This window comes from Phalacrocorax carbo, chromosome 5 (genome assembly GCF_963921805.1).
Source record: "Phalacrocorax carbo chromosome 5, bPhaCar2.1, whole genome shotgun sequence".
NCBI lineage: Eukaryota > Metazoa > Chordata > Aves > Suliformes > Phalacrocoracidae > Phalacrocorax > Phalacrocorax carbo.
In genome coordinates this window covers 51,246,472-51,264,330 of record NC_087517.1, presented here as the reverse complement: position 1 = coordinate 51,264,330, position 17,859 = coordinate 51,246,472, and the positions used below count along the sequence as shown (strand labels likewise).

Genomic DNA, 17,859 nt, shown 5'->3' with positions numbered 1-17,859 from the left:
GGGCGAGCTGAGGGGAGAGCGCGGGCGGTGTTTGCAGCGCGGCGGCCGCCAGGCCTTCCCCTCACCCCGGGCGCGGGGAACTCTTCAGGAGGGGCCGCCGCGGGGCGGGAGGCAGAGGCACAGCCCCGGGGGTGGGGGTGGGGGATACGGGACCCACGACGACGAGATCGCGGCAGCTCCCGGGGGAAGGGGCGCGCGGGGGCGGCACACGGGGGCTAGGCAGCGGCCCACCACCCCCACTCCCCTCACAGCCGCCCACCGCCACCGCCCCATGGACCGCCCCGCGGCCAGGCCGCGACTGGCAGGCGGGCGGGTGGCGTCTGATTGACAGGCGCCGCGGCCCACCCGGAGGGCGGTGGCGGCGGGGGCCGCCTATCAGGGGCGGCAGGCGGCCGTTGAGTGGCGGGTGGGCGGGGCTTGGGGGGCCCTGGGTGTGTGCCGCGGCCGCCGGCGGGGCGCGCTCCCGCCTGGCTCCGCTGCGCTCCGTGCCGCTCCCCCCGCACGCACATTGTCCGGGCGCGGCGGCGGCAGGAGCGCCCGGCGCCCGGTGCCAATGCGGGGCGGGCGCGGCACACCGGGGGCGCCTCCACCACCGCGGTGGAAACTTCACCTCGCCGCCGGGCCGACGCGCGGCTGAAGCCCCTGGTGGGGCCGGGCCGGGCCGGGCGGGGAGAAGCGGAGTAGCGGCGGGGGGACGACGACGCGCACGCCTGCTCTTGATTTTTCTCCGTTGGAAGAAAAAACATATTAAAATATTATTATTATTATCCCGCTTTAAACTTCCGCGCCCCGCTCTCCAGGGCGCGCATCCCGCCTGGCGGGGTGGACAAGCCGGTGAGTGACCGCCGGGGACGGGGCTGGCGGGGTAACACGACGCCCCGTCGGGGTTTGGGCGGCGGGGGGCAGCACCCCCTGGTTTGGCGGGGACGGGCCGGCAGCACCGCCACCACCTGTTAGCGGGGCCGCTGCACCCCCCTGGGAAGTTTGTACCCCCGCTGTGCTGAGGCCGCCGCCCGCCGTGCCCCGGGGGAGGCGGCGGTGGGGAGGGAGGTACCCCCGGCCCGGTGGGCGGCGGCAATGCCCGGGGATGTTTGGGGGCGGCGGCGCGGGTCCACCTGCTCGCCTGGCCCCGCCATGACTCTGCTGCCTGGGCGCTGCTGGCCGGCCCCAGCCCTGGACAGGCCGCCGAGGTCGGGGGCGAGTGGGGTACCACCGAGCCACAGCCTCCGCGCCCCTTTTGCCTTCTATCCCCTCTGCACCCCCTTTGTCCACCATCCCCTACCCTCCTCTTCCTGCACCCCATTTGCACTATTCCTGCCCTTTTCCATGCCCACCCCCAAGCTGCAGACCCCTTTCCTTCCACCCCCCCTTGTCTTCCTGCTCCCCTCCATGTCCACAAGCTGCAGTCCTCTCCGCCCCCTCTTCCTCCTTCTCCTTGCACCTCCAGATTGCAGCCCCCTGCACCTACCTTCCTTCATCCTGTTGCATCCCCCACACCGCCCCTGATGCTCCCAAGGGGGAGCACTGGACACCCCACCCTTTGCCAAAGCAGGTGCCTGCTGGCCTCTTGGCTGCCCCACATCACAGCGGCATCCCCTGGGTGAGACCAGCTTCACATCAGTGCCAGGCATCAGCAGGCCAGGGGTGAGGCACGGAGGGGGTGTGCAGGTGGTAGAGGTGCAGGTACATGCATCTGAGAGCAAGTGAGCGAGGTCCCCCGTTCCTGTGTGCGTGCGGCTCTGCGGAGCTGGCGGCACCTCCCTTCCTCCCAGGGACGCTCGCTGCCGGGGCTCTGCGGCGTGCAGAGGCTGCTTGTGCCCTGCCTGCCGTGCAAGGGCGTCACAGGGCCCAGGGGTTCAACCCCTTAGCCCCAAGTGGGAGCAGGTGCATCTGGTGGCTTCCTTGGCCCATATGGGTCCTGGCCGGGGATTCATTTTAATTGCCTCGAGCAGTGGAGTATGCCTGGAGACAAAAGAGCCGATGAGAAATCGGAGAAGACTGGCAAACTCTGAAGCAGCTGGAGAAACGCTTAGGACAGCTGGAAGCAGGAGGCTGGTGCAGCAGGAATGGCTTGACCCAAGTCAAGCCATCAACTATTTCAAGGACCTAAGTCACGTCTCTTCAGCCTGTGCCGTTCAAAGTTGCTCCTGGGTAGGTCACTGAGATGGAGAAGGGGGTGCAAACTCCTGGTGAGGCTTTGTTGCGACGTACCTCAGTCTTGTTGGCACAGGTAGGTTGTGCAGGTTAGAGCAGGACCTGGTTTTGAATGGAGAAAAGCACATGAGGCTTTGTGCGGGTTCAGCTAAAGAGCTGTTGGAGGGTTGTCTGGTGGATGTTGGTGGATGTTGGTGGATATTGGTTTCTCCTGGTCAGATTAGTAATGTGTTTATCTTCGCAGAGCTCCAGAGTAATTTGATTTTGCAGCTGGTGATTTGCTTGATTTTCCCAAATGTTTGTAACACAGCCATGACTTTGAATCTATGTGTGTCCCCTCTGCCTGTCTGGTTGTTTCCTTCTCCTCATTAAGTGTTTTCCCTGCATGATTAATAACGTGCCAACTGCTTCATTTCAGCACTGGGGAGGCCAATGCTGATTGAAGTCCCTGTTCAGTCTCCTCGGTGGGTCTGGAGACTGGTGGGTGTTTTCACTGCAGGAAAGTCTGCTTTGGGGTGGGAGCTGTCAGCATGTCTCTGTTTTTGTCTCCGTGAACTTCTTATTTCTTTTAATTAAAAAGAGATGAAATACACATAGTAATACCCTCCATGTTTACATAAAAATGATCTTGTAATTAGCAATAATTATCTCAGTTCGGGATATCGTTGTAATGTTTAAACAGGACTTCTGACCCGAGGGAGACTTTTCTGTCCCCAAGGAGTTATCCTTGGTGTGGTTCTTTCCTGTGGCAAGTTTGGTTCTTGGCCGCTGTTAGTGGTAAAGGTAGAGCAGCGGTGGGAGTAACCTTGGGTTTCTCTGATGTCAGCCTAGAAGGTGATAGCAGCGGTTTCCTCGTAGAGTCTGGTGCCGCTTCATGGGGCTCCCTGGCAGACCTGCCACCAAGCGTGTGGAGATGGTCTGCCTTGGTGACTTTCACCTTGTGGACTGAGGTATCTCAAGGGGACTCCTTTGATGTTGTGTTGGGCCAGAGAGGGGGGGAAAAAACAGGCTGAAAAATTGCCATTTGACCTTTTTTTTTCCCCCCTAGTTTTACTAGGGAGGTTTGGAAAAGGCTGGTCCACATGGGCATCTTTTACCTAACTTCCCTTCCCTTTAAGAGGAGAAAAGCTCAGCTCACAAACATAAACGTTTGCTTCCAGGCTGGAGAGGGCACCCACTGCCACCCCTCCTGTTGGTACACCCCAAATTTACCTTCCTGCTAGGCTGCCCTTGGAGCTCCCCAGATTTTCTTGGAGTAAAACAGCTTTGTGGAGTAAAAAAGTTGAATATGGGAGAAATATTCAACAAAATAAAAGCTAAGACAAAAAGTACCGCTTGTAGAGAGGTGTTCCTTGTGGGAGGGTGATGAAGGGAAGAGGTAGAAATGTCTTGTGGCCTGTCTTTCAAGACGTGTGTTGCTGCTGCACTTTTTGTTGGCCTAGGAAAAGCAAAGTGATTGTGCTCTGAGCACGCTTTATCTAATTGCATTTTATTATCAGCTTTCTATTTTAACATTTTTGAAGTGTAAACTTACAACCAGAGCTTATTAAGCAGCCGATAAAAATGTTGAACGTATTTGAATTTTACCTGTATTGATCTAATAATATATTTATGAAATGATGTTTGATCAGCTCTATAGCTGGTTGAAGACCACAAAAGACTATTAATCAAATAAATTATTTGACAAATACAGGCAAGATTAAACAAATGATCTATTTGCCAACTGCCGTTCAACTGCTCTGCCATGGCACGTTCCTCTTTCTCTTATCTTTCCCTTCCAGTTTTCATTCCCCTTTTTCATGGTTTATCTTTTCCTGAACCATCCTCAGTGTCTGTTTAATTTATTTTTTACTTTCCCTACATTATTCTTTATATCTTTAGTGTCATGGTTTTCCTTTCATTCTTTCTTCTGCTTCTTTTTTCAGCCACTCTTTCTGTGCTTTTTGAGTCTAAATTAGCCAATTTCCCTCTTTTTCTCCAACTTCCTGGTGGAGATTTTTATTGAACGCTTCATAGCCAGCTCAACTAAACCTGATATGTGTTTAAACCCGTAAAAACATAAAACTAAACTCAAACTGTGAGTGAGTATGAAGGTGGTTGCTCGGTGGTAAGGCTTCTCTGCCTCTCCCTGGGTTTTCTGGCTGTTGCAGGAGGGGTGTTCCTACAATTCTGGAGGTTTTCCCAGCTCTCACTTTTGCTTGTGCTCTCCTTATACCTTTTTTTAAAGTGAATTTGACTTCATATCCTAAGAAAACAACTAGGATCAAATGGCAGACCTCGTGTTGTTCATTGCTTGTCTATCTGTATGCAACCTGCTTCCATCTGCTGCCTGACCAAGCCCAGCCTCCCCACTGGGCAGTCCTGCTTTCCTCCTGGCCTCATCCTTCCTCCTCTCTGGGGTTATGGCCAGGAGGTATCTTTCAGTAGGGCAAAAGTAATGAGTGGTCCGAAGGTTTTCTGGCTTACCTGTTACTTTTGGAGTCTGTATGAGTGTTAGGTTGATGAGGGTAAGTAGAAAGAGGCGAACAAGTTATTGCGCATGACTGAGCAGTCACAATATTCAACTTAGATCTAGTATTCAAAGATTAAAGTCTCCGAAAAATGAAAGTGCTGTTACAGAGCAGACTTGTTTTTTTTCCTCTGGATGAAATCTTCGGGGGGAGATATTCTCAAAAACAATGAAAGGAACAGAAAACTTTCTTTTTCAGGGGAAGAAATTTGCTGTGCCTTGCAAATAAAGCTCAGGCAGTCCAGAGAATGTGATGGGAGTTCTCAGAGTGTGTGATTTGCTTCTGTTGATGGTTGCAGTGATATTGCTGCAGTGAATGAGCTAAGCCGTGTGTGTCATAGCTGTCTGCTTTAAGTACTGGGAGTTACGTGATGATGTCTGCCAAACCTGTAAGGGAAGGTCTCTGCTGTACTGGAGTTAACAGTTACACTGTTCCTCTATGTTTTATGAAATGTTTTGGATAATGCTCGGGTACAGTGACACAGCGAGCAATCCAGGCGGCATGTCATTGCGCAGCAAAATTGATTGGGAAGGATGGGGCCAAGAGGAATATTCTTTTGCAGTTAATTATTTACTGCAGGGAGAGAGGGAAACTGATGATGTTTGGTTTATAATTACAGATATCCAGAGGAAAATGCTTCAAGGTGATCCCTTTTATTCTGTGTGTTGCCACCTATTTCTTGGTGTCTCTATCACATGAGACCAGTACTGTTTAATGACTGGTTCAGTAAAAGCAGTACTTCATTATCAACTTCTCACTGCTGGAATATGGTTTTATAGCTTGCTGTGTGTGATGCAAAATGGCCTAAATGCCTACAGAGGGAATAATCTTTCCATGCTTGCTGTCTTAATGCATGAGCTGCCTGTGGTGCCCATCTGATGGCAGTGGGGCCTCTTGGAACAGCTCACCTCTGCTGAAAGGTGGCTTTGTAGTTAAAGTGCCAGACTGTGAACCTGGGAGTCCTGACCCCCTCTCTGGTCTTGGCTGAGCTCGTTGCCTTATCTCCCTGGGCTCTTGTCTTCTTCAGGAGTGATACTGACCCAGCAGATATCCAGCCTATCTGCTAAAAGGGTAGGATGCCCTGGGTGAGGGGCGCTCTGATAACGCAGAGGCAGCACAGGTACTTGCATAATACAGAGCTGTGGGCCAAACTGTAAGTGGGTTTTTGCTTTACATAGCTAAACCCGTTACAGATCAGACTGCTGATATGTAAGTTAAATTCAAGAGCTGGTGGAGCTGAGTTTAGATATGCATGGGTGGGAGCAATAACTTGATGAATACAAAAAAGAGAGATTGCTGCAATGTCTCTGGGAAGATGCCCATATGTCTTCTGCTTGTTTAGCATCACTGAGAAAACAGCAGACAGGGAGAAGCTGTGGCCTGTGAAATGAAGAGGATGTCATCCTCTTATTGGGAGGAGGAGAGGAGCAAGGTCTAAAAAGCCAAGGGGTAGGAGCAAAATGAGGGATGCAGGTGCACACAGTGGGGTCTGCTCTGGGCTGCCCTGTTCTCACTGGGTAGGGCTTTGCAGGAAAAGTGGGGAGGAGATCTGTGGAAGAAGGCGTTGTGGAGGCTACAGTTGTGCAAGGTGGAGCATCAGCTATCCTGCAGGTCCCGGCTGAATCAGAGTATGGCTGGTTAGCAGCAGGAGTGCATAGGATTGCATCCCCTGAGAAAAGCAGACTAGTGAAAAATCTCAAAGGAGAGTCTAGCTAGCAAGTGCTTGTGCCCCAGCAAGTTGGGAGGCTTGCTGAGAAGTGAGCTCCATTCCTGAGCAGTTTGTTGGGGTAACAGGCTTCCATTGTGTAGGCTTACTCCAGTATCAGTCCTGAGTCTGCTCTGAGGCTCCACACTCTCTTCAGCAGTTCTGTGGCTTCCATCCAGCTCTGTTCAGCCTGCTCGAAACCAAGTGTATAGAATAAGCTTGAATGTATGAAACTGGAGTCTGCAATTGATGCATTTTGTTCCTTGTTCTACCCTAGCTCTAGCCAGAGTAGTCTCCTGGTGTGGCACTAGCTCCTATATTTCTGTACTGACCATAGCATCCATGCTCCTTCTCTGCAGCTGGCTTTGCTGGAGCAAGAATGAGATGTCAGGGAGCTTAGCGTTACTTGAGGGACTAGAATTCATCCTCCAGAAAAAGGAGAAGGCCAGGCTTGAGAAACCAGGCTTTGTTTTGTATGGTAAACAGATAAAACAGTAGTTGAGTATGATAAGTAGATAAAACATGACTGTTTCTTGGAAATAAATATGGGACAGACCCCAGCTTGTATGTGTGCTAATTCTGTAACTAACTTTTCCATTGTCTCCTTGGATCTGTGTCTGATGCAACGACTTGTTTCAGGTCCCGCCGTGTTAGGCTCCTGCTGTGAACAGCACAACTCTCCGTTCTAGCGTGCAGACCCAGTGAATGCTGGTGAAAGCAGGAGGTACCTCTTGCCTGTGTGTGTGCGTGCATACCCCTTGCCTCCCCAACTTGTGTGCAGAGGCTGAATATATAACCTTATATTATAACTTTGGTCATGCAAGGTTTCTCCCAATCTTGGTTCCCCCAGTCTTTTCCTGATTTGCATGATACCATACAAGGCCAGGCAGCTTTTTCTGGAGGGCTTGTCCCACTTCCTGCACAGGCAGCCTTGGGCAAGTGGTCTGCTCCGTGACCTGCTTCAACAGGTGTGTACTGGCTTCTTGCTCTGCTTGCTGTGGGAGGGAGTATCGAGGGTAAGTGCTGGGGGCTAGGCAGGGGGAGGACATTGCTGTGCTGCAGTGGTGTGACCTCCCATCTGGCAGTCAGCGCAGCCGCTGATGGATGCGGTAGTACATGCAAATCCCTGCTCCACTTTCTGCTGAATTGTTCTGCTGGGGGATGCAGTGGCTGTGACTTGTACTGAAGTCTGTGAAGGTTGGATCTGCTCTCTACTCCTGGGAGTACAGATGTACGTCCTCCGTCCTGCTGTATTCAGTTGCAGCTGACAGCTTTATGGCTATTCTGGTGGCCCCCATGAATTTCCAAGCATCAAGGTATTTGTTCTCAGAACATATATGTGCTGGAAAGAAATGACCACCATGACCATGGTGAAGGTGGGAAACGGAGGCCTGAAAGAGTCAGACCTAGATCTGGAAAAGTGCTTCTTCTCCTGCTTTTCCACAGAAGCAAGGAGGCTGCGTGCTGGTGTGGCTCGTAGTCACAGGGTCATGCTGGGTCTGTGGTGGAGCAAGGAGGTGGATGGCTGAGGGTGGAAATCTCTTGGCTGATCCCTGTGTAATATGCCTCTGGTACAGGTGGTACAACTGTACCATGGTTCCTTGTGCAGAAGGGACGAAAGCCATGTTATTCACTCCAGAAAGCCACTGCAGAGGCAACATCAGGACATATTTCTGAGAGTGGCTGGCAAAGTTGACACAGATATGTTGTCTACTGCTATATCAGTTCTGTGTTCCCATCCCTGCCATATACCCAGTATCGAAGGATCAGTGGCTGAAGACATCAGGCACCTAACAAGAGATATTTACAAGTGTGAGAGGCATTGTCTTCAGAAAATACTGTCCCTTTATGTATCTCAGTTGGTCATTCAGAGACTGCAGTCATTCCGTGAACTCTGGTAGCATTGAGCAAGACTCAAGGAAAGCAAGAAGGCAGAGAGACTGTACAGGGAGGTAGGGCTGAGTAGAGTGCAGCCTGGATTCGATGTGCAGATGATGATCGACATGGGGCTCTTGAGCAGACATGGTGATGGAGGCAGTCAATTGATGTTGGTCTGGGTGGTCCACCCTCTGCCAACCGTGCTGACTTGTGATAGGTGGCTGAGGATGAAGGGTGCTTTGGAGCACACAAGTTTTTTAAACCACTGACAGTGGTTATTTACAGCTTTATGTGGGCATATCACTGCAGCCTAACTTTGGCCTCCAATAGATTGGTTTGCTATCACACCCACCACAAACCACAGAAACTTAGGGCTGATCCTAGGTGGAGTATAGTCAGAAGCCCACCTCAGTCCTGCTGTGGGGCAGACCATGCCTGCAGCCCTTCAGTGAGGGTCTAACAAGGTGATACCTCAGTGGGGTGAGAGCAGTTCTCTCTGTTTTGTAGCAGGCACAAGGAGGGTACAAATAGGAGGGAAAATGGCCTTTCTTGTCTGATTACAGAAACCGCTGTCATGTTTTTTTTCTTGATCATTTCCTATCTTCCATCCAAGGCAAGACTTTGGGCAGTTGTCCTGCAACGAGGAAAGCTAGGACTTTCAGACCCTGAATAACATTTGCTTCATAATTAGTCATCTGATCCCTACAACTACTGCACCTGATTATCAGGGGCCAGACAAGATGTCCTGGCTCCACATTCCTTCCACGATGAACGTGTTAATCTGTATGGGTAGGACAGAATTCTTCCTCTTCCATCAGTTTACACCTTTGCTGTTCCTCTTCTGCAGGGTACCTCCCAAGCAGCCACCCTCTTCCAACCAGGCTGGGCTGTTCCTCATATCTGCTTGAAGATTAAAAACTGTATTCCAAGTGCCAAGTTCTGGCTGTGGAAAATTAGTTAATCCGTGAGTTTCTCCTTCTTGCTCCTTCCCAGCATTTTGCTGGTAGATATGTTCATTCTTCCTGCTCATGGGTAACATGACCCTACCTGAAGTATCTACTAGTGTCTATAGCCAGGACAGACACTGAGTGGGGAAAGGAGAGGCATTATTACAACCTCTTGTTTTACAGATGGGGAACTGAGGAATGGAAATCCATGTTAAGAGAAGTCTGGAGAAGAGTTGAGAACAGAAATTGTTGTCCTAATCCAGTGCTTTGACTGCAGGATCAGCTTCCCCCTTCCTTTGGTAACTGATGAGTGTCAAAAGAGTCAGCACCCAACTGTTGTGTTGCTAATCTAGTTTTTCTAATGAAATGCTTTCTCATCACAATGAACCCTGAGAAGGTGGCATTTTGTTTCCTTTTATCACTTCAAGCAAGGTTGTCTTGTCTGTTGGTTTAATATTTTTGGTATCTGGCCTTAAAAGTCATGTGAGTGGAGGGCTGGAGTAGCTGTCCTTTCCATGTAAGTCCTCCAGGCTGTAAGTGGAGTTTGTGTCTGCAGAAATTGATCGATATCTTCTGTAAAACTGAGTGTCTTGGCATGTTGTGAGTTGGAAAAACAGTAAGAAAATTTGGGCAATTGAGAAGAGGTGTTGTCACCCTCTGGATGGGGGTTGATTTAAAAACCAGAGGGCTATAGGATCTTGATTTGTGTTGGTGGCAGATGATTGCAAAATGAGCCATCTCCCTTTTTGTCACCTGCGGCAAGGCGCTTTTTGTGAAAAGATCTAAAAAATCAAGATGTAGTAACTGACCACGTCTTTAAGGATTAAAAAAAACTTACCAGTGAGAAAAAAAAAAGGAGGTAGATTTCTTCAAGAAGTAAAAAAAGCCTCTACTTTTTCTCAAAGCAGTTTCCAAGGCACCTAATCTAATCTTTCCAAAACAATTCTCTGGCAGCCAGGACTCACATATTTTTAAAAAACAGTGTAGAAAGGAATGTATTGTGACAGTTTGATTTGATGCTGAAATATGGTCACCTCTGGGGTAATTCAGAGCAACCATGGAGTGGATGGTAAACCCATTCAGGATGGGAGGTGGGTAAGGGGAAGCTGCTCAGATGAAACTGCCAATGGAAGATGCCCATCCAGAATTATATTCCTGGAATTTAGGTTCATCTTCTACTCCTTTGACTCTTAACAGAACTGTAGCCTGTTCACGTCTTCTGAATCGGGCAGTCGTTGCTGAATCCTTGTACATGTCCTTAGTGTAGCAGCGAGAGAGGTTTTGGTGGTGATTCTCCTAGGCAGGTGGTAGCAAGACCCTCTGGTACTGGCCAGTTTTAGAGATTAAATGGATGCGGAAGAAAAGATGGAGGATTACAGCATGTCAGGTACAGGTCACTGTACCTTCTAGTCCCTGGTTGAGGATTTCTGAAGGCCCAGGGCAGTTAGCTGGATGTTCTAGCCACCAATCCATGGGTGCAAACTGAGCTGTGTCAAGCTGGTGTGTAATCTCTACCATTTTGAAGAGAAAACAAGGCAACTGCAGGATGCTCTTGAGAAGGCAAAGGAAAGCCTGCCTGAGTTCGAGGAAAACATACAATTTGAAAAGAAACAGATACAGAGGTGCCTCTGTAGCCCTGTTTAGGGTCCTCAAGAGCAGCATTGTCTAAGTGTGCTGCTTGTGAAGAGGTGGGAAGCTGTGTGCCTAGCAGAGGGCTGGGCTTTTTCAGGGCATGCTAAGTATATGGGTTTTGGTAAGCCTTGCAACAGAGTTATGAGGTCTTGTTCAAATTCTGCTGAAGTTGGTTGAACTATGACTGCAGTGACTATGGGCTGGCAGGCAGCATAGCATCTCTCAGGTCAGCTCAGGTTTTCAACTCCTTTATTTTAAAGTCAGCATCTAGAATGAGTTTATTCAATTCACAGCTTGGAGAATCATAGAATCATTAAGGTTGGAAAAGACCTCTAGGATCATCAAGTCTGTCAGCCCAACACTACCATGTCTCCTAAACCATGCCCTGAAGTGCTGTGTCTACATGTCTTCTAAATACCTCCAGAGATGGTGACTTCACCACCTCTCTGGGCAGCCTGTTCCAGTGCCTGACCACTCCTTCAGTGAAGAAAATTTTCCTAATATCCAATCTAAATGTTTCCTGACTCAGCTTGAGGCAGTTTCCTCTTGTTCTATCACTAGTATCACTTGGGAGAAGAGACCAACATCCACCTCACTACAATCTCCTTTCAGGTAGCTGTAGCAAGGGATAAGGTCTCCCCTCAGCTTCCTCTTCTCCAGTCTAAACCCCAGTTCCCTCAGCCTCTCTTCATAAGACCTGCTCTCCAGACCCTTCACCAGCTTTGTTGCTCTTCTTTGGACGCACTCCAGCAACTCTCCAGAAACTTCAGAATAAATCCCAGGGGAGAAGAAGGGGGAAAACACTACCCTCCCCACCCCCCCCCAGAACATATAAAATAATTGAACAGCTTATCCTGTGGAACTGGGATGTAACTGGCAGCTGATGCGTGGAGGTGGACAACCCCCAGTCACACTTTCTCAGCATGGCTTGCCCTGCAGGGGCAATGGGAGCAAGTACCTCTTGGGATTAGGATGCAAAGGGATAATGTTTAAAAACTGAGGCAGGAGCCTGCAAACTCGGTAAAATGCTGTGGTGGAAGGAAAAGCTCTGCCACCAGTAAATCACCCTTTGAGGAAGCTAATTTGAATTTCTTGTTTTCTTCTGAACCGTTCAGTTCAGTCCGACTGCAGGTAAATGTCATGCAGTCTCTTCCATGCTTTCTTTTTTTTTTCCCCTATTTGATTTGAGGGTCCTTTGTAACAACTTATTCTTCATTCATCCTGTTGTCAGGGAAGTTATTCTGCCTGCAATCTGTGTCTGAGCTTAATTTTCTTTTCTGTAGCACGAGGGCTGATGGCCTTCACAAGTCTTAGAATGACTCCTCAATCTCTCCCCTGGCCAGCCTAGCAGCACAACAGCTCCATTTAGTGTGCACTGTCTGCTTTGGCTTCCTGCCCCTAGACTCATTATTTTGCATTTGTCTGCATCAAGCTCCAGTGTTGCCTGCCTCAAAGGATCGTATATCAGAAGTCATAAAAAAGAGAAGAATCCTTAAGGTTGGTCTGTAAATTCCAAGTCTCTCCACTAGAAAAAATGTGTGGTCTGATCCTTTCCTCTCCCATGTCCTTGCCCCAGCCCTGCTGTGCACATGCATCCCTGCCTGTCCTTGTGCATCTCTTGATGGGCCTGAAGTGAGCCTTGCAAGCTCTCCAGGCAATGCTGTTCTCACAGCACAAAGTGTTTTGTGCCTGGGACATTTCCTTTTCTTCTGCTGACACAGAAGCAGGTCAAGACCTGCAGCTCTGCCTTCTCTTCAGCCAGCCCCCAACCTGACTTGCATCCACGTGAAATATTGTTACAGGGAAAATATTGTGAAGTTTTCTCAGTGGTAGATACTTCAGGGCATGGGCCTCTCATCTCCCACTTGAAGTGTAGCGTTACTTTTGGGCCTTGGGGACTGGAAGTGCTTTCATGTTAGGTGCAGCGTGAGATAGTCCCACTCTGAAAAGCGTGTGAGCTAAGCGCAAGATGGGGAATGTCAGGGTGTAATCCACCTGTCCAGATGTTGATATCTAACTTCCTAGCCACTTACCCTCAGCCCCCCCTATGTAGAGAGTGGAGGAAACAAGCACTTTCATCCTAATGCAGATAGATACCTGAAGATGATCAGATAGGTTGTGCCTGTCTCTTCTCATTGATGATAAAAAGGCTCTGGATGATGGGCTGTCATGGATACATCTGTGTTGTAGGTGAGATGAATCCCACCTTGACTAGCTACATTGAGCAGGTTGGGGTAGCACAAAAAGAGAGCAAGACAGTATTGAACGTAGTCTGTCCTTGTCTTAGCTGTGTGCTGTCTCATTTGGTAAACCTATGCCTCTTCCTTTGCTCAAGAAGGTCAACACTTTGTTTTGGTTCCTTGCTGCCAAAAGCTAGAGGGATGTCATGCAGACAGAAACTGGAAGACAGTTAAACACTTCTCAGAGGTGCTCCTAGCAAAGGTGTTAGGACAGAGGTCCAAGCCTGTACCAGCTCTGGACCAAGTGGCATTTTAACCAAGTGAAGGCAGAAAGTATAGGTAGGAATGGGGCAGTTTTGCCCCTGTTTCATCCTTTCGTACTGAGACCAAGCAGTTGCTAGCATATAGCATAGGTCAGGGGTTATCTGGATACTTCTCAGGAGCTCCTGACCTCGTGCGTGTGCCTGAATAGCAGTCCTGTTGTATTGCACGGGGTAAAGATGTGAGACCTCTCTATTCGGAGCTGAGACAAGGGCATGGGAACTTCAGATTGTGAATTAACAGATAATAGCAGCTGGAGCCCTGTGATGCCTCTGCGAGGGCTGCACATCTGGGTGTTCCAGGCTTGGTGGATAAAAACCTTTCTGTTAGGGGAAGAAAAGCTTTTTCCTTACACTGCGGAAATGCCATAATGGGGCTTTGGGGGTCGTGGAGCCATTTTCTGTAGTTCGGTATCCCTTCTGAGCTGAACCTTCATGGTTGCTCTGAAGACCCTGGCATGGTCTGCAGGAAGCAGGCTGGAGGAGAACCAGAGCTGTTCTTGAAAGCCCTGGAAAAACAAAGCTGATCTGGCTGGAAGGAGTAAAGCCTGGTAGCCTGGGGAGGATTTTCTTGACTGACTGAGTTTCCCCTTTGATTGGGAGCACTTGTTCCATCATGCCTTTTGCTGGGGAAGAATTAGCCCAGTGGCAGAAATGTGATGCACCAGGCATTTCAGGAGCAAAAAACCTGTCTGCAGCAAGAGCCTGCAGAGCCTGAACTCAGCCTTTGAGTCCCTGTGCTGGCAGCTGGTTGCATTGCCTGCTCGGCAGGGCCTTGAGGGTGCCATTCTGGGCTCTTTACCCTCTATCTTGTGCCTGTGTAGGCAGCATTAAATCCTAGGACCCCGAAGAAAACCAGAGTCAGTTTTGTAACACACTTTTCGTCACTGAAGCTCCTGCTATAATTACTACCAGTTCAGACACCCATAAAGTGGTGGTTTGCTCTGGAGAGTCTCTGCAAGTCTACTGTGTGCACTACAGTTGCTTCAAGCTTTGCAATACCAGGGAATTTATTAGGGGATATATTTCTGGCTGACCGTAGGTGGAAAGCATACATACCATGCTACAGGAAAAAAGTGAAACCCCCCTTATATTCCATTATATCGTGTATTCTCCTCACTTCACAATGCATCTGATCTCTCCCTGCTCTCTTTCCTGGCTACACGTGTCCACCACGAGCTTTTTTTTTTCCAGCTCATGTTTCTGGGGGACATGGAGAGCAGGGGAGAGCCTATGAAAACCTTCAGGAGGCTTTTAAATCAGGAAGGAAGGTATATCAGGGCCTTGTAGTTAAACCCCACAGCATATGTTTTGCTCTGATACTTTCCTTGTTGTCCTTCCCCTCTGAACTTTGGTACACTGAATAGCGTCTCTGTTTGAAGAGCATCCCAGCAGAGAGGCATCTGCAACAGCATCAGGTCCTTGCAGCTTCTCGGCACTTCTACTGCACATAGCCTCTTGCTGGGTCAACAAGTGGCACTGAACACCGAGTGTGTGCCTGCCCCTTTTTCCTGCTCACGCAAGGTAATTCCTTCTGTTACTCCTTCCATGCAGCAAAAACAAGTCAGAAAGGGAGAAATGTTAATGCAGGGTTTTGGTTTGCAAAATGATACCTGCAGTGCCTTGCTGTACTCTGTTATGTGCAAAACCCTGAGCCCCATCCGCAGGAGCAGTATTGTGCTAGTACCGGCTTTTTGCTTCAATCAGCCTGCTGCTGCTTGGATGCATTCTGGCAAAACAGTGCTTTTTACTGGTTAATTTTTGCCACTGATGGTACTCTCACTGCCTTGTCAACAGGAGATGGTTCATAGGTCTCTGGGAGGTGTGTAGCAGTGTTGTTTGGCTGTTTGCTCTCCTGGTTAAGCAGGCACAAGTACAGATCTTTGAAAGCTGGTGGGAGAAACCAAGATCCATCAGTCTTTTTCACAAAGGTTTTGTAACTGTATGACCTTCCAAACTAATTTCCCTAATTCCCTAATAACACATATGTGTAACTAAATCTAGGCAGACAAGGCTATAACAACCCTTAGGCATGGGAAATCATGTAATATAATGAAGTTAAATATCGTGTCCAGGGCAGAGGTAACCTTGTTGTACCAAGAACTTCCTTAGGATTTTACTTTTAGGATGGGAGGATGACTTCCATTGCAGGGGACCCCAGTTCCCTCCTGTACTCCACCGGCGGCTGCTTTGGTTTGATTCAGCTCTGCAAATACCGTCTAGTGGCTTCAAACTGCATATGAAGTTGGCTGGTATTATTTCCCCTGTGCAGGCTAGAGTGAGGGAGAGAAAATTAAAGCAACTTGTCTTAGCCTGAGTCAGCATCACGGAGTTGCCAGCGTGTCTTTGTAGAGCCTAGTGAAAGGTCTTATCTGGCTTGATATTTTGCTGGTTGCACAATTTGCACATCCCATAGATGCAAATATTTTCCTGGGGTTGGCCCTGGTTGCCCAAGGAGGGTGTTTGTTCAGATTCTCACACTTTGCAATTAATATAAGCTTCTCAACTCTGAGTGAGAGAAAGAAACAGAACTAGTGTTAGGTGGGGTTTTTTTCTTCCCCCCCCCTTCTCCCTGTTGCTGTTCCTTACCAGCTGGCTACTTTGAAACGAGCACATTGTGGTTTTTTTCCCTTAAGAAGCATCATGTCACTGCAAATTCAGCTTCGGAGAGGTTGTGGGAGCTTTTGTCTGCTGGCATGGTAGCTGCTGCGGGCAAGGCACAGACAGTGTCTAGTGCTGTGGGTACCCAGCCTGTGAGCTCGGTCTAGTCGAAGTGGATGCTAGCCCAGCTGAACGGCATGGTGGTTCTTCTCTGGTGCATTCTCACACTTGCTCGGCAGTGGCTGCGAGATGCTAGACCTGACTTGCTCCTTTGTATCGTTGCCCAGATCATACAAGAGCAGCAAAGTTCATACCATGGGATGCTGTCAAAGGAATCTGAACCTGGTGCGTTGCAAAATAAATACCTTTTCTCCACCTTGTACAGCTATCTCAAGAAGGCTGTATGAAGTGTGCTTGTCACAGCTGTGCCGGGCACCAACAGAGCTCACGGAGATATTAATGCATGTTATCTCCTGAGCTACTGGATGAAAATTGGCTCCTTTAGAGGGTAATTTCCCTCCATTTTAGTACAGGTTCAAAAAAAGGTATCTAGTTTAGACCTGGAGAGCACACTTCATCTTTAGGTACAGCAGCAAAACTTTTGAGTAAGCCTCATGAAGTCTGTGGTTCATTGTGCTTTCCAGAGTACTCTCTGAACTTGCTGCCTTTTTTTTTTTTTTTTGTGCTCTTCAAGAGCAGAAATTCCTTTGATGCTGTAGAATAAAAGAAGCACTTGCTTAACATGGCATAGAGGGGTTGTCACCCTATAAAACTCAACCTGGGCCATCAGCTGTGTGTTTCACAGTGGTCTTGGCTGGTCACATCGGTGTCTTCAGACCTTGCAGCCATGCCTTTTGTGGGGGGTGGGGGGCCTGAGTGGTGGGAGGAAAGGCCAAATACATGAATTCTTGAATCTAATCAGGGTTTTGACTGTTATTTTAAGCTTGGGTAAGAAATATTAACTTCAAGTACACTCTTGTTCAGTGCAGGTCTTACAGTCTCTCTGTCCTATCTTAACTGTGCAGGTGAAAGGCAAAAATCATTATATGAGGTAATAAAATATTTGTTATCAGTAGGCGTTTGACTCCTGATCCTAGACCCTAATCAGCCTCTGATGGAGAGAATAAATTTAGAATGAGATGACCTTTAACCCAAGTTTTTAAGGATGGATTGTGAGGGTACATTGACAAACTCCGGCTTTCAAAGGTCAATACTTTCCTTACTGTTAGAGTATGAATTTTCCTCTTGTGATAATATACCCACTCTCTACAAAACACTGCAGCATCTCTTTTTGCTTAAGTAGTGTTTCAGGCTAAAGTTGGCTGGTTTGACACGCAAGCTAGTAGTTTTAAATGGGCTTTCTCTGTTTTTAATGCTTTTAACAAACATTTGATTAATTTTTTTTAAATTTCAGTTTTTTCAGTTGAAGTTCCTGTTCGGGAACAATGAGAGCTATTTAGGAACCATACTCACTACACTGTGCCGTGGCCTTGAAGGTTCATTGTAGGGACGCACATTGTCCTCAGGGAGTTGCTTTCTGAAAATAAGAGGATTTAAGGGGTAAATGAAGCTGCGGTTTATTTCTAGATTGGCGTGAATGATGTCCCAGACTGAGAAACTGCTGTGCGTGCCTTAGGAGCCCTAAGAAACAGCACTAGTAAGCTCTGCTGCTGTCAGATGAAGCAGGGAGGCTTTACAAGCACATCACCCTTCTTAAAAATCTCACCAGTGGCTTGTCCCTCCTCCAGGCTCCTGCGAAAGCATGTGATCACGTTTGAGATTTCAAAATAGTGGCAAGACTGTAAAAATTCAGAGTTCAAGCTTAATGTCTGAATTTAGCTTTCTAAGGAAGGACAATTTCATCCTACTGAGGATTTGAGGAGAAATGGACCCATAAAATAGAGCCCCTGACTGCAGATAGTTTGGTTCTCT

The 17,859-nt window shown here is 48.6% G+C and overlaps 1 protein-coding gene across 2 annotated transcripts in view; it reads left to right on the top strand.

Annotated features, from left to right (window-relative positions):
• The first annotated feature begins 421 nt into the window (after nt 1–421).
• The window catches only part of HRAS (HRas proto-oncogene, GTPase), a 42,802-nt gene continuing 25,364 nt past the window's right edge, over nt 422–17,859 (top strand). For both annotated transcript variants that reach the window (XM_064452412.1, XM_064452413.1), the window contains exon 1: nt 422–834. The gene's annotated coding sequence lies outside the window, so the exon portion shown is untranslated. The remainder of the gene's footprint in view (nt 835–17,859) is intronic.